Raw genomic sequence first — 27495 nt, forward strand, 5'->3', positions numbered from 1 at the left:
TGTAAGAGCTGTGGGGAAATGTAGTCATTGTTACCACACAGAGGATTCATGACTGGTTAAAAGATCAGAAATGTATCAGAACAATTCAAACTGATTGAGACCATGTGTGATTCTGATCGAGCCCTGCACCAGAGAACAGGGCGGGCAGGGATTGTACTGACCAGGCTGAAGGTGGTGTTTATAGCTGTGGGGTGTAACTGACCTTTACTTAGGGTGTGTTCATGAACCTGCAGAATACACAACGCTAACTTACTCAGATTCTCTGGGACCAGAATCAGGAGCCGCAGGACAAGGTAAGGACGTGGAACATACTGAGTAAAATTATTGCGTTTTAATGCAGTGAAATCGACGTTTATTTTTGCAGTACTTCAAAGATAGTGACAAATTAACATAACGATAATGGACAGGTAACAACGGATGTATTTTCAGAAAATATTTTACTGGGAGCTGTGTGAATTAATAGAATAAAACTTCTCAATGCAATTTCACACGCTAAAATTCTGCTGCTGTAAATAGTATTCAAGTACATTGATCATGTAAAACATGCTTAGGAACAAGAGTCAGAGGTCGATGTCATGAAGCATAGAATCGTTCAGCACAGAAGGCCCAACAAGCCCTTGCCAGAACATTAAAAGAGCCATCCAATTAGTCCCACTCCACTGCTCTCTCCCCTGAGCCCTACAATTTACTGTACTTCTATTATTTATTCAATTCACTTTGAAAAGATATTGCATTTTCTTCTATCACTCTTTCAGGCATTATATTCCAGAAACATAATAACTCGATTCCTAAAAAAATCTCATCTCACCTCGGGTGGATGCGGGGAGGATGTTCCCGATGATGGGTGAAACTAGAACTAGGGGGCATAGTCTTAAAATAAGGGGCTGCTCTTTCAAAACTGAGATGAGGAGGAACTACTTCACTCAGGGTGGTAGGTCCATGGAATATGCTGCCCCAAAAAGCTGTAGAAGCTACATCATTACATACATTTAAAACAGAAATAGACAGTTTCCTAGAAGTAAAGGGAATTAAGGGTTACGGGGAGCGGGCAGGAATTTGGACATGAGTCTAGGTTCGGATCGGACATGGCCCTGTGGGAAGCGGAGTGGGCCCAGGGGCCGTGTAGCCTGATCCTGCTCCTATTTCGTGTGTCTAATTCTGTTAGATTCAGGAGATGGTTCTGTGATAGTAGATTGGTGGTTAGGATCAGATCAGCCATGATCTTATTGAATGGCGGAGCAGGCTTGAGGGGCCGATTGGCCTACTCCTGCTCCTATTTCTTATGTTCTTATGTTCTCTGGCTCTTTTGCCAATTACGCTAAATCTGTGTCCTCTTTATGACGACCCTCCTGCCAGTAGATAAATTTTCTCCTGATTTATTCTATGAAAATAGCCAAATGTTTCATGATTTTAACGCCTCTTTTAATCTCGCCTTAACCGTCTCTGATTTAAGAGATCAATTCCATCTTCTCTAGTCTCTGCATGTAGCTGAAGTCCCTCATTTCTCTTACCTTTCTAGTAAATCTCCTCTGCACCCTCTGCAAGGCCTTTACAACCTTCCTATTGTGTGGCGCCCAGAATCGGACACTATGCTCCAGTTGAGGCCTAGCCAGTGTTTGGTAAAAGTTTAGCATCACTTCCATGCTTGGCACTCTCTGGGCACAACTGTGGCAGATGGAGATCAGTGTGGGAAAGTGTGAGGTCATTAACGTTGGACCTAAAAAGGAAAGATCAGTGTATTTTCTAAATGGTTAGAGGATGGAACTGTGGATGAGCAGAGAGAATTAGAAGTCACTAGCAGCTAGTAGACAGGTACTGAAAATAATTAAAATTCTAATGGAATGTTGGCCATTATCTCGAGGGCTGGAATACAAAGGTGTAGAAGTTCTGTTCCAGCTGTACAGAGCTCTGGTTAGAGCCATTTAGAGAACTGTGTTTAGTTCTGGGCACCGCACCTCGGGAACAATATCTTGGCTTTGGAGGTGGTGCAGCTCAGATTCACCAGAGCGATACCGGGGCTAAAAGCTTTAAAGTATGATGATCGATTGCATAGACGAAGCTTTTATTCCCTTGATTATACAAGATTAAGGATTGATCTAATTGAGGCGTTTAAGATGATCAAAGGATTTGCCAGGATAGAAAGAGTTAAACTAGTTCCTTTGGTGGACGTGTCCAAATAAAGGGGACATAACCTTAACCGCAGAGCTCCGCCGTTCAGGGGTGATGTTAGAAAGCACTTCATCAGACACAGTGTAGTTGAAATCTGGAACACTCACCCTCAAAAAGCTGTTGCGACTCGGTCAATTGAAAATTACAAAACTGTAATTGATAGATTTTTGTTAGGCAATGGTATTTAGGGTTATGGAACCAAAGAGGGGAGATGGAGGTAAGATACAGCTCAGCCATGTGCGAATTGAATGGAGGAACAAGCTCGAGTGAATGAATGGCCTACTCCTGTTCCTATGTTCCTATATTCCGATGCCTCTATTTATAAAGCCAATGGTTCCGTATTCTTGTCTAAAAGCCAGGTCGTCCTGTCCTGCCACCTTCAAAGATTTCTGTATGTGTACCAAACGTTTTTCTGTTCCTGCAACCCCTTTAAATTGTACCAGTTAGTTTATATTGCATCGCCTCATTCTTCCTTCCAAAATGCATCACTTCACACTTCTCTATTAAATTTCACCTGCCATGTGTCTGCGCATTTCACCAGACTGTCTATTTCCTCCTGAAATCTTCTGCTATCCTCCTCACGGTTTACGACTTTTCCGAGATTCGTCTCATCTACAAACCTTTAAATTATGCCCTGTATATAAAAATCCAGGTCACTAGTATATATCAAAAAGAGCAGTGGTCCTAATAACGACACCTGGGGACACCACTGTATACTTCCCTCCAGTGTGAAAAATATCGGCTCACAACTGCTGTCAGTTTTCTGTCCCTTCGCCAATTTAGTATCCACGCTGCCACTGCTCCTTTAATATCATGGTTCCAATTTTGGTAACCAGTCTATTATGAGGTAATTTATCAAACGTCTTCTGAAAGTCTACATACAGAACATCAACGGCACTACATTCATCAACCCTCTCCTATTTCATCGCTTAACTCATTCAAGTCAGTCAGATTTGATTTGCCTTTCAAAATCCATTTTGGCTGTCGCTAATGTCCTTCCACGTGACAGTTCATATTGATTCGGATTTTTTACCCCAGAAGCTCCCTCAACACCGTTGTTAAGCTGAGTCGCCTGTAGTTATTTAGTTTAGCAATCTCCCCTTTTATGATCAGGGAAGCAACATTTGCAACCCTCCAGTCCACTGGCACCTCTCTCATATCCAAGGATTGGAAGGTTGTGGCAGAGCGGGTGACATTTCTACTTTGAGCCCTGTCAGCCGTTTTAGTACATCCTCCTAATCTATTTATATCCTCTCCAATGTCTCTACCATTTCCTCCTTTACTGTCCGATTGGCAGCAGCCTTTCCTTTAGTGAATACCGAGGCAAAGTGTTAAATTAGTACAATAGCAAAATACTGCGGATGCTGGAAATCCGAAATAGCAACAGAAAATGCTGGAAAAACTCAGCAGGCCAGGCAGCATCCGTCGAGAGAGAAATAGAGTTAACGTTCAGGTCGAAGACCTTTCGTCAGAAGTGGAAAAAAGCAGGAAATGGAAGGCAAGTTTAGGGGCTGGGAAAAGGGGGAGGGGACGAAAGAACAAAAGGGAAGGTCAGTGATAGGATAGAAAGCAGGAGAGATTAAGAGACATTGAGTGACATTAAGAGATATTCAAGGCAAGAAGAGCTGGTAATGGGACAGGTTAAGGAATAAAGGATGGCTCTCGATGAAGTGTGAATTGTGTTGGCAGAATGAAGGACAGCTGCCATGCGGGAGGGAAGATAAAAAGGCCAAACACAAAGGCCCAGAAATTCGCGGCCAAAGGCGTGAGTACGGTCGGGGTACTCACGCATCTGGCCGTTGGAAATGCCGGCGTTCAGCAGGAACAGCGCATGCGGGGAACGCCGGCATTTCCAGACCCGAGGTCTATGCACAGCGCGTGCGACTGCACAGGCAGTGCTTGCGCAGTGAACTTTGTAGATTTCACTGATGGATTCAGTGAGGTTAAGTCCTTACAAGTTACACTTGAAAAAAGCAAGTGTAAAGTTGTTCATTGGCTGCGGAGGAAGATATATTTTATCGTGGAGCTTCTGAAATGGAATATTTTTGTTTGGGAAATGGAGGGAAGTTATTTTAAAAAATTTTAAGTAAGTTTTAATGTTTAAATGTTTTTTTTTAAACGGGTTTTCAGAACGGTAGGTAGAAGGAGCAATTGTGGCTGTGTGAATGGAATGTGAAAATGAGTTATGTATGTATGTCCACATATATTCCTTTACATATATGTATGTATGTTTTATATTCCTTTACTAATGTGTATGAATGTATGTTTTTAATTATGATTTTCCAATAAGTTACTTTCTCTGAAAGTCATAATTAAATAATACATTCATACACATATGTAAAGGAATATATACATAACACGCAAAGGAATATATACAGACATACATACTTTCAGAAGCTCCACGATAAGAAATATCTTCCTCCGCAGCCTCTGGAGCAACTGTACCCATGCTTTTTTCATGTGTAAGTTCTAATGACTTGACCTCACTGAAAGCATGAATGAAAGCGGCGAATTTTACTGCGCACGCGCTGCCTGTGCAGTCGCACGCGTTCTGCCTCTGAACCCCTTCATTCAGAGGACAGGAAATGCCGGTTTTCCCCACATGCACTGTGCATGCTGAAAAGCGGCATTTCATCCGGCCAGATGCGTAAGTACCCCGACCGTACTCGTGCATTTGGAAGGGAATTACTGGGCCAACATTTTACATGTCAATAAAATGAAAAATTTAACAATTGCACGACTTGCCCCCTCGCATCTGCGACTGAGGGTCCAAGGAGGTGCATTGCGCAAGAGGTCATCATCGTACGTATCCTCACACTGTTCCCTTTGGGGAACTGTATGAAGTGGTGGAAGGATTTATGGCCGTGATTAATGCTCATTCCGTGACCGTAACCATCTTTGAACCAGCCATTAGGGTGGTTAGTCCCATGGTGGGAGGGTTTTACGGGCTCCCACAACCCATCTGAGGGGGGGGGCCACCAACACCCACGGACGCAAGTATCCCGCTGGATGTCCACCCAGAATTTAAAGTTGGAGCTCCGACTCCACTTGCCGGGACTGTCTGGAGTGGGGTTCAAAACCCTACTCCTTCTGGCCCAGCGGCGGGAATGCTTACTGCTACGCAAAAGGCCCACTCCGCACAAAAGGTGACACCCATACGTTTCCTGCACCTTTTCCCTCCCCGTGACTGGAGCCCTATCCTGCCATTTCACGTTGCTAATCGGATTGGGCCTTTGTCATAGCGGTAGGATCCCCGCCGCTGGGACAGATCAGGATAGGGTTTCGAACCCCCCTCCAGACAGTCCCGGCAAGTGGAGTCGGAGCTCGGGCTCTAAATTCTGGGTTGACATCCAGTGGGATATTTGCGTCCGTGGGTGTGGGTGGCACCCCCTCCTTGTATAGCTTGTGGGAGCCCTTAAAACCCTCCCGCCATAGGACTAGCCGCCCTAATGGCTGGTTCAAAGATGGTTACGGTCACGGAATGAGCGTTAATCATGGCCATAAATCCTTCCACCACTTCATACAGTTCCCCCAAGGGAACAATGTGAAGACACGTATGACGACGACATTGCTAAATAAATAAATGGAATTAAAAAAATTCTATTAGGGCTTTTAATGGTCTTTAAATTGCTTTCATTCTGTTTAAAACTACTTCAGATTACTCAAAATAATGTAAACATTTTAAAAAGTTTATAAAAGTTAACAAAATCTTCAAAAAACTTCCAAAAACCTATTTAAACTGCTACTTTGCATGTAAAAATGCTTAGCAGCTTGACAGAAACATTGGGGGCGTGTCCAGTGAAACTGAGACCTCAAGGGGCGTATCTCACTTGCACTGCACGCTCCTGGCTTCGCGCTGGCTGCACTCCTGGGCGGCGTGACGTCATACGCTGCCCGGGATTCTTCTTTCTGTTTCACCAAGTGCAGACGTCCCTGGAGCTGATCGGCAGGAGCACGGGGTAAGTGCAAAAACGGGGCTGCAAGCCCCGTTCACCAATTTCTGGCCCAAAGTGTGGATAAAAAAAAAGAAAATATTTATATGTGATGGGGGCCGAGGTTATGTTCTGAGGCTGAGTCCAGAGGGCTGTTGAGTGCCTAATCGAAAGATGAGGTGCTGTTCCTCGAGCTTATGCTGAACTTCCGTGGAATAGTGCAAGAGGCCGAGGATGGTAAAGTCTGAGTGGGAATGGAGCGGTGAATTAAAGTGACAGGCCTCCGGGAGCTCGAAGTCCCCCTTACCCTTTCCCCCGCCGTGTTTCCACTATCCCTTCTGACATTACCCTCTCTGACCCCGAACGATCAGTCCTCAGCAAAGGCTTGAGCTACATCCCCTTACGCCCACACCTCAATGAATTTTGAGCTCAGCACGATGCTGAGCTCTTTTTCCAACGCCTTCACCTCCGTGCCCACTTCTGTGGCCAGGAGTCTTCCCCACGAAAGGCTGACCTTTTCACCCGCTTTCAGAATTCTCGTTCTACCTGGACCCCTCCCTCTGGCCTCTTACCCTCTCTAGATCTTTTCATTGCAAACTGCCGTCGTGATATCGGGCGTTTGCATTTCTCTGCTCCCCTCACTTACTCCAACCTACCTCCCTCTGAACTTGCAGCACTCCATTCTCTCAGATCCAACCCCGACATTGTCATTAAACCTGCTGACAAGGGTGGTGCTGTTGTTGTTTGGCGAACTGACCTCTACCTGGCGGAGGCTGAATGCCAAATCTCCGACACATCCTCCTACCTCTGCCTGGACCATGACCCCACCACCGAACATCAATCCACCATCTCCATGACTGTCACTGAGCTCATCTCTGGAGATCTACCCCCACGGCCGTCAAACTCATATATCCCCAACATCACACATCCTGCTTCTACCTCCTTCCCAAGATCCACAAGCAGGACTGCCCTGGTAGACCCATCGTTTCAGCCTGTTCTTGCCCCACGGAACTTATCTCTTCCTATCTCGACTCTATTTTTCTCCCCTTGTCCAGTTTCTTCCCACCTACATCCGCGACTCCTCCGATGCACTCCGCCACTTTAACAGTTTACAGTTTCCTGGCCCCAAACATCTCCTTTTCACTATGGACGTACAATCCCTCTACACATCAATCCACCACCAGGATGGCCTGAGGGCGCTCCGCTTCTTCCTTCAACAGTGGACCAACCAGTCCCCATCCACCACCACCCTCCTCCGCCTGGCTGAACATGTTCTCACATTGAACAACTTCTCCTTTGATTGCACTCATTTCCTCCAAATCAAAGATGTTGCTATGGGTACCTGCATGGGTCCTAGCTATGCCTGCCTTTTTGTTCCAGTCCGACTCGGGTCCTCTCCCTCACCTCTTTTTCTGGTACATTGATGAGTGTATCGGTGCTATCTACTGCTCTCGCACTGAACTATAAAATTTCATGCACTTTGCTTCCAATTTCCACCCTTCCCTCACCTTCACATGGTCCATCTCCGACTCTTCCCTTCCCTTCCTTGACTTCTCTGTCTCCATCTCTGGGGATAGATTATTGACAAGCATCCATACCAGTGCTTCCGACATGTCCTCCTTTTTCCTCAACCGAGGATTCACCTACACTGAGGTTGACACAGCCCTCGACCGTGTCCGTTCTATCTCCCGCACTTCTGCCCTCACCCCTGCCCCTCCCTCCCAGAAACACAATAGAGTTCCCCTTGTCCTCACCTTTCACCCCACCAGCCTCCATATTCAACGGATCAACCTCTGCCATTTCCGCCACCTCCAGCGTGATCCCACCACCAAACGCATCGACCCCTCAACTCCCCTTTCAGCATTCCATAGGGACCGCTCCCTCCACGACACTCTAGTCCACTCCTCTAACACCCCCAGCACCCATTCCCCTTCGCCTGGCACCTTCCCAAGCAAGCGCAGGAGATGCAACACATGCCCTTATACCTCCCCCCTTCCCACTGTCAAGGGCCCCAAACACCCCTTCCAGGTTTAACAGCGATTTACTTGTACTTCCTGCAATTTAGTATACTGTATTCGCTGCTCACGATATGGTCTCCTCTACATTGGGGAGACCAAATGCAAATTGGCTGACTGCTTTGCGGAATACCTCCGTTCAGTCCGTAAGTGGGCCCCCGAGATCCCGGTGGCCTGTCACCTTAATTCACCACTCCATTCCCACTCAGACCTCACCGTCCTCAGATTCAGCATTGTTCCACCGAGGTTCAGCGTAGGCTCGAGGGACAGCACCTATCTTTCGATTAGGCACTCTACAGCCCGTTGGACTCAACATAGAGTTCAACAATTTCAGATCATAACCTCGGCCCCTATCGCATATAATATATATATATGTATGTATATGTGTATATATATATTCTTTGTTTTTATCCACACTTTGTGTTTGGCCTTTTTATCTTCCCTCCCACATGGCAGCTGCCCTTCATTCTGCCAGCACAATTCACACTTCATCTAGAGCCATTATTTGTTCCTTAACCTGTCCCATTACCACCTCCTCTTGCCTTGAATATCTCTTAATGTCACTCAATGTCTCTTAATCTCTCCTGCTTTCTATCCTATCACTGACCTTCCCTTTTGTTCTTTCATCTCCTCCCCCTTTTCGCAGGCCCTAAACGTGCTTTCCATTTCCAGCTTTTTTCCAGTTCTGACGAAAGGTCTTCGACCTGAACGTTAACTCTATTTCTCTCTCCATGGATGTTGGAGGCCTGCTGAGTTTTTCCAGCGTTTTCTGTTGTTATTTTGTTAAATTAGTACCTCAGCCATGTCCTCTGCTTCAACAAGATGATTGCCTTTTTGGTCCCAAATCGGCCCCATCTTTCCTTGGACTATTCTTTCAGGCTTTATATGCTTAGAAAAGGGGTTAATGTTCTCTATTATGTTACCGCTAATCATTTCTCGTACATTCTCTTGCCTCTCTGTTGTTGCTGTTTTGTGTTTATTACACTAGTGACAGCATTAGTGAAACAGCAAAGTATTGAATTTTACAAAGTCTCAAACTGTTTATAAATTATGTGAATCGCCTTTACATTTCCACAGTGGGGAAAGGAAAGGACGCTGATTAATAGTTTCAATGGATGCTCGGGCACACAGGCAGATGGAGAATTTTGATTGTAAAACAGCAGTCAAATCTATCACTTGTATATTCATGGTGCTTTCAGAGTTACTAGCTGATGTACTGATGGGGCAGTAGGGAGTTCATATCAGGTTTAACAAGGCAACGTTCTCCTTTTCAGTTTAATATTTCCATCTAACACTCCTATTATCAATCCTCGCAGGGGAATTTCCTAGTGCCGTTGGGAAGGATTAAAACTAGTTTGTCAGGGGGCTAGGAACCTAAGTGTGGGCCCAGAATGGAGAGAAACAAAGCTGGAAGTGCAGGTTAGAAAAGGAGCCAGCAGAACTAGTAGGGAGCAGAAACAAAGGCCAACAGTAACGAGGATCAAAGTGCAAACAAATATTAAACAGGCACATAGCATTCTCAACAATGTGGAGGAATTAATGGCACCAATAGAAGTAAATGGGTATGATGTAATTGCCATTACAGAGACACGGGCCCCGATTTTCCCGAAGTTGCGGGGAATTGTCAGCTTCCTCGAATGTCGGGTTCCGACCCGAATCTAAATGGTTCTGCCAGCTGCATGCAATTTTCCCTCAATTGGACAATTAATTTCCAGCGTGTGGGCACCCTTGCTAATTGTCCAATTCCAGTCAGAAAGCCCCACATTATGATGTCATCATTCGTGGTGCTTTTAAAGTGTCCAGCAAGCTTCTCAACCTCTGTAGGCTTCCCAACCAGTCGGACAGAATGGCACAGGACCCTGCACAAGCTACTGCCAGCGGCAGAGGCCGAGCTGCCGCCAAATTTGACGAGACCTCATTCCAGACATTGGTGGATGGGGTTAGGGCACACAGGGAGGTCATCTTCCCTAGCTCAGGGAGGAAGAGGCCTCCCAAAGAGACCAGGGCTGCATGGTTGGAGGTGGCTGCAGAGGTCAACTCTCAGGGAGTCACCCGTCAGACCTGGATGCAGTGCAGGAAGCGCTTCCATGACCTTCACTGTACAGGAAAAGTAAGTATGAAGTTTCCATCACCCTCAACCTGATCCCCATTGCCTTTCCCCAACAGCACTCAGCTTCAGCAATCACTTCCTCCACATCCCACTTCAGAGTCACATCCATGCACCCTTACCCATTCCCTCTCTATGCTCACCTTCACATAACTATTCCACCATGCAGCCCTCACACTGCCTCTCACACTGATGCTTGGAACACAACTGACAACACACAGGGAGGGCCCTTGGTCTGACAGCCTCACACCATCTTTGTCTCCTTCTAAGTATCTATGCTATGCAATCTCTACACTCACTCCTGCACTCTCACTCAAGCTCCACTTGTCTCCCTCATTGCATGAAAAGAGAGCTCACAATAGGAGAGAGCGAGCGAGGACTGGAGGAGGACCACCCTCAATCGCCCACCTGACCCCCTGGGAGGAAGCAGTGATGGAGATTGCTGGGGCTGACGTGGCTGCGGAAGCTGGGGTAGGAGAGACAGGAGCAAGCCCGCAAGCTGGTGACAGAATAGTTTCCCATTTCTCTCATTCACATAGCATGAGTCACTGATATGATTCTGAAGCGACATCATTTGGACATATGAGCATCTGCCAAATACAATCAGCCTTGGCCTCACATCTCTAACTCTTTCCTTTACTCCCACGCATGACCATCCAGAGCCCCCGTCGCCACTGCCGAGGAGGATGAGGCTTTGCAGCCAGACTCCAGAGGAAGCTCCAGCCTCTGAGGGCGCAGCGTCAGCAGAAGTAAGCGCACCCAGCACCAGCTCAGACACTCACACCTCGGGGTGGGCCTTCGGGACATAGAGTAGTGTTGTCACCTGGTGTTTCACAGCTCACAAGTGAGCATCAGCAGATTGTGGAGACAGGCAAAGCAGTGGAGAGTCATCGTCGGAGGGCGCAGGCCTCTGCCAGCTCAGCTCAGCTGCATATCGACCCTATCCCTCTGGGTCCATCGGTAAGAGAGGAGGTGATGGATCTCCATGCACAGATGCAGGAGTCTCGGCAGGTTTTGTCTCCAGGGACGCTGCGAGTGTTGAGCGAATGGAGGAGTCCATGGTGAGCATGAGCACAGCCTTATTGGCGTCATTGGTGCATGAAAGCATCACCACGGAAAGGATGGCTACCACCGTGGTAAGGCTGGCTACCGCCGAGGAGAGGAGGGCTGAGGAGGGCCACTGCCGAGTAGAGGAGGGCCGTGGCCAAGGAGAGGAGCGCCGCGGCCAAGGAGAGGAGGGCCGCGGCCAAGGAGAGGAGGGCCGCGACCAAGGAGAGGAGGGCCGCGGCCAAGGAGAGGAGGGCTGCGGCCATGGAGGAGCTTAGTCGCCACTTGCAGGCGCTGAGGGGGAGCTGACCCATGGGAGGGAGGTTGTTGGCACACCTCAAGGAAGTGGAGGCTCCTCTCCACGCGCTCACACTTCCATGCCACTTCAGAGCCCTCGGTCAGAGCCCCACCCGAGTCCACACCCAAGTGAGATAGGAGTCTCAACCCCTGCACAGCCGCAGGAGCAGCAGACTGCTGGCAAGCCCTCAGAGGCTCGCCACCCCAGAGGATGCCCGCCAAAGGTGTCGGGACGGAAGCAGCAGGAAAGTGAGCAAGGGGCCTCCGCATCTGCTGAACCACAGGGGTACCACTACCACTTCGTAGGAGCACGCGCAAGAGAAATATAAAGCACTACTAATGACAAGGATATTCACTTGGGTGAAAAGTCTTCTATATAGATTTAATGCCATCAGTTTCCTCTACATTAAAAATCTGGTGGCAACTGCTGCAGTTATGGCATCTGTCATTTGGCAAATGGGGATATCAGATTGAGGCCTTAGGATTACTTGCGGATGTCAGCAAGCTGGTCAAATAGGTCGAAATGCACAGGCATGGGCCACTGTCCATGGTCAGTTAAGAAGCAGCGAGGCTACAGTGTCTGATGTACCAGGCTACGCAAATCTGCCCAGGATGAGTGCGTTCCTTGCATTCCGCCAAATGTTCTCGCGCACTGGTGCCGCTGGTTGACGGGCCTCTGCAGGATGCTCATTTCCGTTCTCCTCTTCATCCTCAGCATCATCCTTATCCGAGAAGGCTCTCTGAGGAGCCTCTTGGTCCTGCAGAATCGGCAAGCTACAACGCTGTGCCATGTTGTGAAGCACACAGCATACCACGACGATTTTGGAGACCCTGGCTGATGAGTACTGTAGGGCTCCACCTGATCTATCGAGGCATCTGAAGCGCATCTTCAGCAATCCGATGGCTTGCGCGATAATACATCTGGTGGAAATGTGGCTGGAGTTGTAGCGCTCCTCAGCTTCGTTGGCTGGTGTACTCAATGGCGTTATTAGCCAAGACCGCACGGGATATCCCTTGTCTCCAAGTAGCCATCCCTGAAGATCGTTTGGCGGACTGAATAGCGGAGGCAGAGTAGAGTGGCGCAGTATGAAGGAGTCATGGCAGCAAGCCAGGGTACTTGGCACAAACATGCAAAATCACCTTCTTGTGGTACACACCAGCTGAACGTTGAGGGAGTGGAAGCCCTTGCGTTTGACAAAAACTCCTGGATTGCGGTGGGGTGCCCTAAGGGCCACGTGTGCAGTCAATGATGCCCTGCACCCTTGGAAAGTCTGCCAGCTGAGCTAATCCAAGCGCTCGTGCCCTCACACTTGCGCGATCCCTGGTGAAATGGATGTGATTGTGTGCGAGGGCAAAGAGGGCATCGGTGACCTGTTTGATGCAAGTGTGTGTGGCCGCCTGGGTGATGCCGCTGATGTCTGCTGCTGATCGCTGGAAGGAGCCTGAGGCATAAAAGTTGAGTGTGGCGGTGACTTTGATGGCCACTGGTAAGGAGTGTCGACCTGGTGCTCTGTGCTCCAAGTCCTGCTGGAGCATTGCGCAGATGTCAGTCACTACCTCTTGCGAAAGTCGGAGCTGCCTTTGGCACTGCTGCTCAGTCATGTTGAGGTAGCTCACCCTGTGTCTGTAGACCCTGTTTGGAGGGTATCTCCTGCGCTGACGGCCTTCCATGTGCTGGCCCCTTCTGGCCTGTGCTGCCTCAGGTGGCTGAGCCGCAGCCTGTCGCTCCTGCTAGTGCTGCTGTTGCTGGTGCTGCTGTGGCTGGAGCTGCTGTTGTTGCTGCATCTGCTCCAGCCTCCTCTGCTGTTGGAGATCCTCTAATGCCAGGAAGGGAAGGAACAAAAGGCCTCCCATGCTTCTGGCAGATGCCTCCATTGAGGAAGGGCTGAGTGAGGGTGGTGAGAGGGGCTTCCCAGGAGCTCACACTGGCAAAGTGTGTGAGGCTCCAACCTTCCACAGCTGTGCATAAGCCTTCAACAAGTAGCCCCAAGCCTGGAGCAACAAGGTCCTGCAGCCTACCAATGCTGTCTGATTAAATCTCTTCATTCCTGATTGACCTGCAGCTGAAAGTAAGCAAGCCAACATTGTTCACGCCAGGTTTCATCAGCGGTGTTCCCACCAGGCGTGGTTTACGTGGGGAACGGCTGAAAATTGCAAGGGCCCCTTAAAATTGGATTACACCTGCTAATTATTGATGGTTGAGCTCCCGACAAGCAGTCCCGCCGGCTGCGGGCGGGACTGATTCGGGTCGCGCTGGAACACTGGGGTGAAAGTCGGGCGGGGCGAGGAATCGGGCGGGGGGTCGCGACCCCCCGTTTCTGCGGGGTTTTTTTCAGCCCCCGCCCGCCTGAAACCCCGCCCGACGGCTCCGGGAAAATTGGGGCCATGGTTGCAGGGTAACCAAAGCTGGGAACTGAATGTTCCAGGGTACTCAACAATTAGGAAGGACATACAAAAAGGAAAAGGAGGAGGCATAGTGCTATTAATAAGGGATGAGATCGGTACAGTAGAGATAAAAGATCTTGGCTTGGCAGATAGTGATGTAGAACTGGAATCAGTTTGGGTGGAGCTAAGAAACAGCAAAAGGCGGAAAAAAATGGTGGGAATTGTGTATAGGCCACCAGACAGTATTGGTAATGCAGGGCACAGTATCAATCAAGAGATTAGAAGTGCATGTAACAAAGGCAATACGATAATCATGGGGGTCTTTAATCTACATATTGACTGGGCAAATCAAATTACCACTAATGGTGTGGAGGACGAATTCTTGGAATGCATGCAAGATGGTTTACTGAATCAGTTTGTGGATGAACTAAACATGGAACAGGCTATTCTGGATCTGGTACTGTGTAATGAGAAAGGGCTAATCAATAATCTTGTGGTAAAGGGACCTTTAGGGACAAGTTACCATAATATGATTGAATTTTACATTAAGTTTGAGAGTGATGTATTCCAATCTGAAACTAAAGTCTTCAATCTAAACAGAGGAAACTACAATGGTATGAGGGACAAGTTGACCATGGTAGACTGGGAGACTACACTAAAACGTATGAAGGTGGACATACAATGGCTAACATTCAAGGAAAAAATGCATCATTTGCAACAACAGGAACAGGGTACTGAATTTGGATGATCAGCCATTACCTCATTGAATGGCGGAGCAGGCTCGAGGGGCCGAATGGCTTACTCCTGCTCCTATCTTCTATGTTTCTATGTAACATATATTCATCTAGGGCATAAAAACCCTGAAGGAAAAGTGATCCAACCATGGCAAACAAAATAAATTAAAGCTAGTATTAAGTTGTCAGAAAAAGCGGTCAGCCTGAGGATTGGGATCTTTTTAGAAATCAGCAAAGGGGGACCATAAAATTGATAAAGAAAGGGAAAATGGAATATGATCACAATCTAGCGAAAAATATTAAAACGGATTGTAAAAGCTTCTATAGGTATGTGCAAAGGAAAAGACTGGCGAAGGTAAATGTAGGTCCTTTACAGTCAGATGGGAGAATTTATAATGGTGAATGGGGAAATGGCAGAGAAATTAAAGAAATACTTTGTTTCTGTCTTCATGGAGGAAGACACAAAAAAACCTCCCAGAAATACGAGAAATCCTACGGTTTGACGAGAATGAGGAACTTAAACAAATTATTATTAGTAATAAATCAGTACTAGCAAAATTAATGGGACTAAAAGTCGACAAATCCCAAGATCGATGACCTACATCCTAGGGTTTTGAAAGAGGTGGCCATTGGAATAGTGGACGCTTTGTTTGTCATCTTACAAAATTCTATAGATTCTGGAATGCTTCCTGCAGATTGGAGGATAGCAAATGTAACTCCGCTATTTAAGAAAGGAGGGAGAGAGAAAACGGGGAACTACAGAGCTGTTAGCCTCACATTACTAGTTGGGAAAATGCTGGAATCTATTATAAAGGATGCAATAACTGGGCACTTAGAAACTAATAGTAAGATTGGGGAGAGTCAACATGGATTTATGAAAGGGAAATCGTGTTTTCAAACCTATTGGAGTTCTTTGAGGATGTAACTAATGGAGTAGACAAAGGGGAACTGGTAGATGTGGTATATCTGGATTTTCAAAAGGCCTTCGATAAGATCCCAAACAAGAAGCTGGTGAACAAACTTATGGCACATGGAATTGGGGGTAATATTCTAGCATGGATTGAGAATTGGTTAACTGACAGAAAACAAAGAGTAGGGATAAACGGGTCTTTTTCAGGATGGCAGGCTGTTACTAGTGGGGTACCGCAAGGATCGATGCTTGGTCCGCAGCTATTCACAATCTATATCAATGATTTGGATGAGGCGGACAAAATGTAACATTTCCAAATTTGCTGATGATACAAAGCTAAGTGGCAGTGTCAGTTTCGTAAAGGATGTGACGAGGCTTCAAGGGGATCTCGACAGGTTCAGTGAGTGGGCGAGAACATGGCAGATGGAATATAATGTGGATAAATGTGAAGTTATCCACTTTGGTAGAAAAAACAGAATGGCAGAATATTTCCTAAATGGTGAAAGATTGGGGAATGCAGATGCTCAAAGGGACCTGGGTGTCCTTGTGCATGAGTCCATGAAAGTGAATGTGCTGGTGCAGCAAGCCATTAAGACGACAAATGGTATGCTGGCCTTCATTACAAGAGGATTTGAGTACAGGAGTAAAGACGTCTTACTACAATTATATAGGGTCTTGGTGAGACCACAAATGGAGTACTGTGTACAATTTTGGTCACGTTACCTAAGGAAGGATATACTTGCCATAGAGGGAGTGCAACGAAGGTTCACGAGATTCATTCCTGGGATGGCAGGACTGTCGTATGAGAAGAGAGTGAGTAAACTAGGCCTGTATTCTCTTGAATTCAGAAGCATGAGAGGGGATCTCATTGAAGCATACAGAATTATTACAGGGCTTGATATGGTGAATGCTGTGAGAATGTTTCCCTTAGCTGTGGAGTCTAGAACCAGGGGTCACAGCCTCAAGATAAAGGGTAGACCATTCAGGACTGAGATGAGAAGACATTTCTTCACAAGTGGGGGTGGTGAATCTTTGGAATTCTCTATCCCAGAGGGCTGTGGAGGCTCAGTCATTGGGTATATTCAAAACAGATGTCGATAGATTTCTGACTAGTAAGGGCATCAAGGGATAGAGTCAGAGAATGGAGTTGAAGCAGAAGATCAGCCATGATCTCATTGAATGGCGGAGCAGGCTCGAAAGGCCGAATGGCCTACTCCTGCTCCTATTTCTTATGTTATGTTCTTATTAATATTATATTTATTACAGAACACCAGAATCTGGGAACGCCTGTCAACACCATGGCTGAAGGTCCAAGCAGGGGAGAAGATCAAACATCTTCAACAAGAGTGAGAATGGACACAGGTAAGTTCAGAAAATACTTTAAAATACAATATCTGTCCCGACAAAATGTCCAGATCTCATGCATGAACCTGCAGCTCACCCGGGTCTAGGGAACAGGACAGGGGCTGAGTACAAAGAGGGAAGTGAGGGACCATCTAGAGGCGCAACGCAGTCACAGGTGGTGGGAACCCCAGAGTCCTGGAACTGTCTGGTATTGGGGACTATAAGGTGGATAGAGAGAGTGACTCAGAGGTGGTTCTTCCTGTGCAGTCACACGTGGTGGGAACCCCAGACTGCTGGAACTGTCTGGTATTGGGGACTATAAGGTTGATAGAGAGAGTGACTCAGAGGTGGGTCTTCCTGCGCAGTTACAGGTGGTGGGTAGCCCAGACTGCTGGAACTGTCTGGTATTGGGGATTATAAGGTGGATAGAGAGAGTGACTCAGAGGTGGGTCTTCTTGTGCAGTGGCAGCAGAGAGCAGGAGGATATCCCGAGTGGGGCAGGGGTGAAAGGCAGGAGCGGGCCAGGAAAAGAAAAGTGCGATAGTGCTGGGAGATTCTTTCCTCAGCGGAATAGACAGACACTTCTGCAGAACTGAGTTTGTCAGGTATGATTAGTTACCTCCCTGGTGCCAGAGAGAAGAACATCCTGAAACGGGTGGGACCGTCTCTGGGAAGAAAAGGAGAGCAGAAAATCTCCAGGGTCAGAACCAGTAACATGGATAGAAATACGGTAATAGGGGGAATATTAAAACTGAGGCATTAAAATAAGAAACAAGGCCTCAAGCTGGTGATCTCGGGATTGTTTTGCAGTGGGCTGCTTAAGGAGGGTTATATGAGACAGGTCAATGCACGGCTGCAGGGCTGGAGCAGGGGCAACGGTTCACGTTCTTGGGGCACTAGAGTGAGTTTAGTAGGAAGGGGAAGGACGGCCACGACCTGAACTGACAAACAACAACGGTGTTCCAGAGGGGGTGAATGGAGCAGTGGGAGGGAATCAGCTGATGTGACTGGGGGGGGTGGGAAACATCTGAAGCTGAGACTAGAGCGAATTATTAAAACTGTTGAAACAGGAGCACTTGGGTAGGGCTTCCAGTTATGTTGACCCACTGATGAGGACCAACGGCGATATATTTCCAAGTCGGGTCGGTGTGTGACTTGGAGGGTAATTGGGAGGCGTTTGTGTTCCGATGCACCTTCTGCACTTGTCCTCCTGGGTGCTGTGATTTATTAACGATGAGACAGGACTAAGGTTTGAATGGAACTCAGAGCGAAACGAACCTGGTTATAACAATTTGAAGAGTATGAAACAATATTTCTGGATGCCAGTATTACTAAAGGGTTCGATGTTTGCGCTGGATGTTCCCTGGGATTATGTTAAGATAGAATCTATATGTACACAGTTAAGGAATAGGAAGGAATAGCACATTTCTCGGTGGGTTTTGCAGGCTACCAAGCAGCGGAGATGAGTTAGAGGGGGAGACTGTTGTGAGCAAACTCCTGGAATCTGTATTTGAAGATCGAATCAGTGAACATTTATAGATACAGGGGGTGATCGGGGTAGTTGGAACCGATAAGCTGTCGATAATTCGTGATTGACAATTTTTCACACTGCTTTTAAGAACTGGCTGTATAGATTGATGGAATGGAACACAGGCTGTGTATATGGATTTACAGAAGGTGCTTGATATTGTGGCCATTTGTGTTCACAGATCAGAACTCTACAATCACTAAGCTGTTGACAAAGTGCGACGATTACCAGCTGTTTCAGTTGACGAAGTTCTACCGGGATAGACTGGAACAGGCGATTGAAGAGGATGTGGAGGGACTCGGTCTCTGGTTAACAGGCGAGAACCATTTCAGTGAACAAGAGCATCACGTAAGTGGGAGGGACACAGAATGAGTTTTGATTATGCTAACATCACAGCGCTGACAGTATATCCGAACATAGGAACAAAGGAATTGATAGATGAGAAAAGACCGAGGTCTGTGTAATTCCTCTTTTAAATTAACCAGCTGCCATGGTGGGATTTGAATTTACGGGGTCAATTTTCTGGCAGCCGTCGGGCGGCTTTTCATGCGGCCGGGGGCCGAAAATCGCCGAAAAAGCGGGTCGGTAACCTCCCCAGCCCGCCTCATTCCCCGCCCCGTCCGACTTTCGGACCGCCGTTTCTGCGCGACCTGCTTCAGTCCTGGCCGCCGCTGGCAGGACTGGTCGTCGGCACACTAATGACCAATTATTACCTTGTTTAAGTGGATTTTCCGGGGCCGTTGCGACTTTGGTGCTTTCCCCACATCAAACATGCCTGCGGGGAACCCCACTGATGAGACCTGGGGTGAAGCTTGCCGGCTTGCTTGCTGTCAGCTGCAGGTCAATCGGAGAAGCTGCGATTTAAAGGGACAGCACTTGTCCTGTGTGTTGAAGGACCTTGTTGTTGCAGGTTTGGGGTTACTTCTTCAAGGCTTAGGCACAGCTGTGGAAGGTTGGAGCCTCACACACTTCTCCAATGCGATCTCCTGGGAAGCCCCTCTTGCCACCCTCACTCAGCGCTTCCTCAGCGGAGGCAACTACGAGAAGCATGGGACGCCTTTTTCTCCTTCCCTTCTTGCCATTAGAGGATCTCCAGCAGCAGAGGCGGCAGCAGCAGAACCAGGAACAGCAGGATCAGCAACAGGAGCACCAGGCTGCTGCTCACTCACCTGGAGCTACACAGGCCAGAAGGGGCCAGCGCTTGGAAGTGGCTTGAGAGCACCTTGCTGTGTTTAGGGGGCCAGTGGAACCCGTTTCTGCACTGGCAGTCCTACTCAGAAGGACTTCCATGAAGGTCTGGTTTCTCTGTTCAATAGATGGCCAACGCTCCTCAAGAGATGTCATTCTCTTATGAGCACTCACCATGTTTTCCGTACCCTGGCAAGTTATCTCCTCCATGGAGTTTGCCAACCTTTCCATGCTGATGTGTTCATGCGCCAATGACTCCACAAAGGCTCTGCTCATGGTCGCTATGGACTCCTCCATTCGCTCCACACTCGCAGCGACCCTGGAGACAAAACCTGCCAGAGACTCCTGCATCTGTGCATGGAGATCCATCACCTCTTCTCTTGCGGATGGACCCAGAGGCAGAGGGTTGACATGCAGCGCAGCTGAGCTGAGCTGGCAGAGGCCTGCGCCCTCCGACGAGGACTCTCCACTGCTGTCCCTGTCTCCAGAATCTGCTGAGGCTCACTTGTGAGCTGTGAAACACCAGCTGACAATACTACTCAATGTCCCGAAGGTCCCCCGAGGTGTGAGTGTCTGCGCTGGTGCTGGGTGCGCTTACTTCTGCTGACGCTGCACCCTCAGAGGTTGGAGCTTCCTCTGAGGAGTCCGGCTGCACAGCCTCTTCCTCCTCCACAGTGAGGACGGGGGCTCTGGATGGTACTGTGGGGGAGTAAAGGAAGGAGTTAGAGATGTAATGCCAAGGTTCTTCTGGTGACTCCCAGCGAGTTGGCATCTGCTGACACCTGCATCCATGCAGCATTGGTCTCAGTGGGAGGCCTCTTCCTCCCTGACCTAGGGAAGAGGACCTCCCTGTGGGCCCTAAACCCATCCAATAATGCCTGCAGTGAAGCCTCGTCAAATTTGAATGCAGCTCGGGGTCTGGCACTTGCAGCAGCTGGTGCAGGCTCCTCTGCCATTGTGCAAGAGTGGTTGAGAAGCCTGCAGAGGTGGAGAAGCTTACTGGACACTTTGAAAGCACCACGAATGATGATATATTGTGCGGATTTCTGATTCGAAATAGACAAGTAGCAACGCTGCCCACATGCTGGGAATGAATTGGCCACTTGAGGGAAAATTGCGGGGAGCTGGCTGAAACTTTTTTATGTGTGTCAGAAACCCCACATTCGGGGAAACCCGACCATTTCCCACACAAGCTGAAAATCGGGGCCCACGTCTCTGGATCATTAGGCCAGGTGTTAGGAAATATATATATATATATTTTAATAACATAGATTTTCATATGATTAAAATCTAATGATTTAAAGAAATCTGAATGGTGTGATGTATCAGATCCAATCACAGCTGGTAACGTCACATCGGCTGACTTAAAAAGTGAGAACAATGAAAATGCTGATTTAGCTTAAACTGTGAAAATGCTGATCTTAGCTTAAAACTGAAAGTGATGATTCTGCTTAACGAGAGAACAAAGGAATGATTGATGTATCAGAGATCCAATCAGTGTGATGTAGTTGAACCAATCATAGCTCTGCATGCATGCTGCTGAGCCAATGGTAATAAACGGGGTGGGTACATCTGCTGCTGTATAAAAACCAGCCATTTTGAATATGATGTTAGTTGGATAAAGGAAGTCAAACAGTGTAAATCAAGTGATGCAATAAATCGACTATTTAAAACTTACCACCGGACTCGCAAACTTTAATTTTAGTGTGTTGACCTCAGATCAGTGTGGTCCACTGAAATTAATTACCCGATCTAACAATTTGGTGCTGCGAGCAGGGTTGCTGAAGGAAGAGACTGAATCTAAGACACCAGACCTATATTGGAGGTAAGGACTCCTCATGATAAAAGTCCTCGGTTGGTTGTCTAGTCATCTCCCCTCCACGCATCTCTGCAAACCTCCCGGGTAGCGAACCCTCTGGGTGGTAGACGGCCTCGAGGTCCCATATAGAGTTCTAACTTCGGCGGTGTTATTTAATTAAGCCTACGACTCAAGACCCCCAAGTAAAGTAATCGATATTATGGCATCACTCGATAAACCTACAACTATTAAAGGGGGGCGTGCCCCACCTGAGATTTCAGAAGATGAAATTCTGCGGGAGTTGAAAGACTATATAGAATTACAGTTTGACTTACCTAAAACCTGGTTCGAAATCGAACAAAAGTACAGTACCTCCTCTGAACAGTGGTCTTTGGATGACATAAAGAGGGTCTGGGGAAAAACGACCCGTATGAAAGATAAAAGACGGATCAGATGGTCCATGGCAGTTATGAGTCAGATCCGACGGCGAAATGAGAGTAAGACAAACTCCCAACATGATCACGACTTGACCAATGCAAAAGAGCAGAAAGATGCGATTTATGAACAATTGAAAAAGAAAACAAATGAGCTTGAAAAGTCAGAAGTGGAAGTTAAAAATCTTGAAGATGAAGTTAAGGACTGTAAAAAAACAATTGGATAAACAACCGAGAGTCCCGGCAGTTGAAGAAAAGGGAAAATGTGTCGGGACCTGGAAGGGTTACCCAGATCTAAATGAAATAAAGGAGGAAGGTCATGGGAGACAAAGACAAGAAGCAGGTCAAGAGACTGACTCAGGATCCTCTAGTAATGTCAGTGAAAGTGAAGAAGAGAAAACAGGACCCCATTTGGCCCCATTGAGACAGAAAAGGAAAAGAGTAGAAAAGGAGTATGAGAAGAAAGAAGATGGGGAAGAAAGGGCGAAGTACCAACTCCACCCGTGGGACGGAGTCCAATATTCCGATTGTAATGATACCCAGGAGAGAGGGAAATAAGTTACACAGCAAAGTAAAGACTGGCCTGGGAAATGATGAGCAAGATATAGGTGCCGGATGGGATGCGATCCAACAGTGGTTACAACTGTTTAGCCCTGCAAAAACGGATTGGGGAAAGATCATAGCCTGTCAACAGAAAGGGACGGAGGAAGTGTTAGAGTACGACGAGCGATTTAAAACTAACTGGTTGGAAAACTCGGGGCTGAACACAGGAGAGATAAAGAAGGAAAAAGATCTAATTTGCAGGCTAACCAATCTGAAAACTCAGCAAAGGAAGGAAAAAAACAGGGATTTGGAAAGCCAAGAAATGCTGAGACGCCGATGGAAAAAGAGGAAAAAAAAGAGAAACTTAAAGTTTTACTGACATGGAAGTTATTAACATCTGTGCTGAGACAAATAAAACACAAGATTTGCTGAGTGAAAGGAACCTTGAAAAATGACTATGAATGTTTAAGAAGTTACAGTATTTCTTTTGTCTGATTAGATGTTCTTTAAAAGAAAGATTCTGTTATATGTGTTTTAGCTCCACCCACTTCTCTGTGTTAAAAGCGTTTAAATCTTTTGTCTTGTCTTGGATTTTGGAAGTTTTAAGAATGTGCGAATAAGATTGTGCCCCAAGAATTGAAAAAAAAACCTTTGAAATAATTTAAGTTAAGCTGGTGTGTAAAAACTGAGAAGATCAACAAAGAGTTTTTTTAACAAAAGATTGCGATAGATTTTTGTACTTGCAGTGCAAACTGTACAATGTTACATTAAGTTTCAGTCTAAGGTTTAACCTTGGAGTCGCGGTTGCAATGGTGAAATCTTCTAAAGCAGTTTGATTTGATTTGTTTAAATGTGAAAAACTAATTTTTCTCCAGTTATGTTTTTACAGTATTTTGGAAAGACATTTGAAGAAAGGACAATAAGAAATATGACGTAATTTACTGTTTTCTGCAAGAATGTTCTATTTTGTTTTGTTTTATCTGTTCTGTTCATGTTTAGTTAAAGTGTGAAATCACAACTGTCTTTTTCGATCAGGAAAGTTTTTTTTAATTTACGTGAAGTGACGCAATTGCGCCTGATAATGTTTTGCTCCACCTTCTTAAAAACCTGCAAAGGAGTTAACCCTTTCCACTGACAGCTGTTTAAGTTCACCAAGCAACAACTTTAGTATGAAATTTAAAGATATGGGACATTATTAAATTTAAGTTTCTTAATTTTAAGTTAATATTTCCCCACAGTGATAGAAAGAAAATTATGATTTGATAAATGGAAGTTATCTTGTAAACTAATTGCATGATAATGTGCAACATGAACTTGTACTGGTAGTGCTAGATTTAACCGATACGGCTTTACCTACGTGGTGTTCTAAGAAAACTCACTACTGAATATTGGGGTAGTGAAGGACGGAATGCACAAATCCCACATGTAATTAAAGGAAAGTGATTGAGAGTGTAAGATTGAAACAGGAGAATTACACTACTGAATGAGAACTTGCAAAATGCTCTCAGGCAGTTTAAAAGAGTAGAAACAAAACTGAAAATGAAAAATCAGTCTGAACTCGATGATCTGAAACCAGAAGAAAATAATTTGAACGACCGCTTACTAAATCTCCAGGTAGATTGCCAGACCAAGGAAAAACTGGTTTCAGACTTGGAGAATAAATTAATGAAGTCAAAGCAGAATGAAAATTCTCTTGCCTCCCTTCTAGCTGAGAAGGAAGATGCTTTACTTGAAAAAGTTGACAGGTTAAAGCAGTTTTCGGAAAACATTGAGAAAAGTCAGGCAACAATAGAGACCGTGGAAAAATAAAAGTTGAATCTTGAAAATAACTTTAAGCAACAGATTATGCTTTTAGAGAGCCTAATAGCTGAGAAAACCGCATTAGTGAAAGCACAACTACAGGAAAGAGCACTTCAGGAGAAAGAAATGGAAGAGATTAATGTAGAGCTAGTTACTGCTTAAAATCAGCTTGAAATCAAGCAGGCTGAAGTGGCCAGATTACAGGCAGAGGGCCAAGAGCTCAGGTCAAAGCTTAAATAGCAGCAAGTAAGACCCTGAAGAAGTATTCAGCCATTAGACGACTACAATCTTTCGATAAGATACCTGAAAGCCCGAGAAAGGCTTGTATTGGATGGCATGGCTGGCATGATATTGAGATACCGGTATGAGTGTGCAAATGTGATTTGTTACGTATGAAGTAATTACCATCCAGGAATGTACGGTGAATTTGCACACAAGAACGGGTCTCAGACATGCTCAGTTACTTGACAACAGCAAAAAATGACATGGTTAATGTGGCTCAGGAGAGCGGGACAACTTTTAAAGCATTGACACATACTCCATCGAGAAACTATCTAATTAATGAAACAATCAGAATAGAGTTAAACACACTGGTACCTGTTAGAGGGATTGAAATTGAAGTTGAAGTGGAGAGTTACATGGAATCTGGATTGGGACAATTGAGGGCTAAGGATAAATCATGTTTAGTAAGAATTATCCACAAGATGGATACGAGTAAAAGAGATCTGGAGAATCTTTTAAATCCATGATATGTTGATTAGATGTTAAACTGTAATGTCGCTTGAAATGATTGTAAGACTGAATTTAACTGTGACTGTAATAATTGTGTTTTGTAGGTAGCAGAGCGTGGGAAAAACCAGTACGAATCCAGTATGAGGTGATTTTAGTGGTGCCTCCAGTGTCACTACTACTGCAATTACCATGCTTTACGGGTCTAACAGGACCTGTTCCATCAACCAACACGTTTTTAAGTATGAGCTCCACAATTATGTGGCACAATTCGAAGACTCGGATACGACATTCCCCTGTTGTTTGTGGGTTTCAGTGAGCTCATGATGCGACTGAACTCCTCCCTAAAGCATTTTTATGTTTTGGAGCAAGACAACTCGAGAATAGATATTGAAATTGACAGCATAGGGGACAATTCACGTTGGTGGGATATTGGGCTTAATACATCAGCACACCCTTAGGTTCGTATTATTTCACATGCTCTGGTAGCTATGCAACTTGTAATGATAGTGTATTTGATATATGTAACATGTGTAGTAAGACTTTGATACATAAGCCAATTGGGCACTCATGCCCATGACTGACAAGCACTAACAATTAAACTGAGCACACCGAAAGAGAAGATCCGAAGCAATGTAGAGGAGACCCCAGGCGGGGTAACATCAGGAAAGATAGAAGAAACAGAGGAAACCCCAGGCGGGGCAGAATTGGAACACCGTAACAGTGAATTGAATTTGAGTAAGGGGTCAGAGGTTGCTCCTCCCCCTCAAAGGAATGGACTGTAAAGAAGGGAGAAATCTTCAAGACTCCCTACTAATGCCCAAGTTGAGAGAGCAATAAGAGCTAGCTAGATTAGTCAAGAGCTGATTGTGAGAAGTCAATAAGGATATTTCCTTCTCAAAGAAGGGAATTGTAAGAAATAGCTGTTAAGATTCAAAGATGGGTTTTAATTCTTGGACCAGGGACTGACAACAGGCAAGCAGAAAAAGATAGCATAAATGCCAGCAAGGTCGAATATCAAGCATCAAAGACAAATAGAAATGATAAGGGAATGGTAAAATGCAAGGAAACAGGGAGGATAGCACCTGCTAGATAACAAGGAGCCACGAAGCCATAAAATGCCGTTGAAGAATCTTGACAAAACACTCCTCAGAAAGATAAGAGGGAGGCCTTGTACAATAGGATGGGGATCAAATTGTGTGTTTCTGTTGATTAAATGTGCTTGCCACCAGGCGGCTGCTGCACCACGGCCAAGATGCCTTGCAGGTCGCCGCAGACCATTTTTACATCTTAAAGGGGCATGTTATATTTAGTTGCTAGATTGTTTTGTACCTTTTTACTTTTTAATTTTTACCTGAATGTATTTTTCAAAGCCATAAGCTGAGGGGAGCTCCTCACACTTTTTAAGATGCACTAATTAATTTAAGATCATGAAATCAATTAACTTATTAAAACCAGGCTTTTACTGTGGCCACGTAAAATCCTGGTTGATGTAAATTTGTGCAAAAGCCACTGATCCGGACAGTGGCAAAACACAGCAATGATTGATTATATTTTTAACCTGACTCTATTTTTATGATTCAATTTTTGAAAGAATCAAAGGGCGGACTGTTAGGGAATATATATATATATATTTTAATAACATAGATTTTAATATGATTAAAATCTAATGATTTAAAGAAATCTGAATGGTGTGATGTATCAGATCCAATCACAGCTGGTAACGTCACATCGGCTGACTTAAAAAGTGAGAGCAATGAAAATGCTGATTTAGCTTAAACTGTGAAAATGCTGATCTTAGCTTAAAACTGAAAGTGATGATTCTGCTTAACTAGAGAACAAAGGAATGATTGATGTATCAGAGATCCAATCAGTGTGATGTAGTTGAACCAACCATAGCTCTGCATGCATGCTGCTGAGCCAATGGTAATAAAGGGGGTGGGTACATCTGCTGCTGTATAAAAACCAGCCATTTTGAATATGATGTTAGTTGGATAAAGGAAGTCAAACAGTGTAAATCAAGTGATGCAATAAATCGACTATTTAAAACTTACCACTGGACTCGCAAACTTTATTTTTAGTGTGTTGACCTCAGATCAGTGTGGTCCACTGAAATTAATTACCCGATCTAACCGCCTTTCACGAGAAGTTTGCTGGACACTTTGAAAGCACCATGAATTATGACATATTGTGCGGATTTCTGACTCGAAATAGACAAGTAGCAAGGCTGCCCACATGCTGGGAATGAATTGGCCACTTGAGGGAAAATTGCGTGGAGCTGGCTGAAACTTTTTTATGTGTGTCAGAAACCCCACATTCGGGGAAACCCGACCATTTCCCACACAAGCTGAAAATCGGGGCCCACGTCTCTGGATCATTAGGCCAGGCCTCTGAATTACTAGCCCAGTGATATTAGCACTATGCGAGACTCGGCGGGAATCGCGGGCTGAGCGGCTGTAAAAAGGCCCCCGAGACCCAGGTAAGGCCTCAGTGCGAGAATCGGCGGGAATCACGGGCTGAGCGGCTGTATAAAGG

General features: G+C 45.9%; 1 long non-coding RNA gene across 2 annotated transcripts; it reads left to right on the forward strand.

Moving 5' to 3' along the window:
- LOC147092608 (uncharacterized) lies at nucleotides 1-27013 on the forward strand. 2 transcript variants are annotated; one of them, XR_015075057.1, is made up of 4 exons: nucleotides 1-293; nucleotides 16863-16958; nucleotides 18650-18816; nucleotides 23307-27013. It is a non-coding gene; the product is annotated as an uncharacterized LOC147092608 (long non-coding RNA). The 2 variants fall into 2 exon arrangements; XR_015075058.1 differs by having other exon boundaries at nucleotides 25068-27013.
- Nucleotides 27014-27495: the final 482 nt, after the last annotated feature.

This window comes from Somniosus microcephalus, unplaced genomic scaffold, assembly GCF_052327205.1.
Source record: "Somniosus microcephalus isolate GS21.2 unplaced genomic scaffold, FLI_Smic_1.0 unresolved_chr2, whole genome shotgun sequence".
Lineage (NCBI taxonomy): Eukaryota > Metazoa > Chordata > Chondrichthyes > Squaliformes > Somniosidae > Somniosus > Somniosus microcephalus.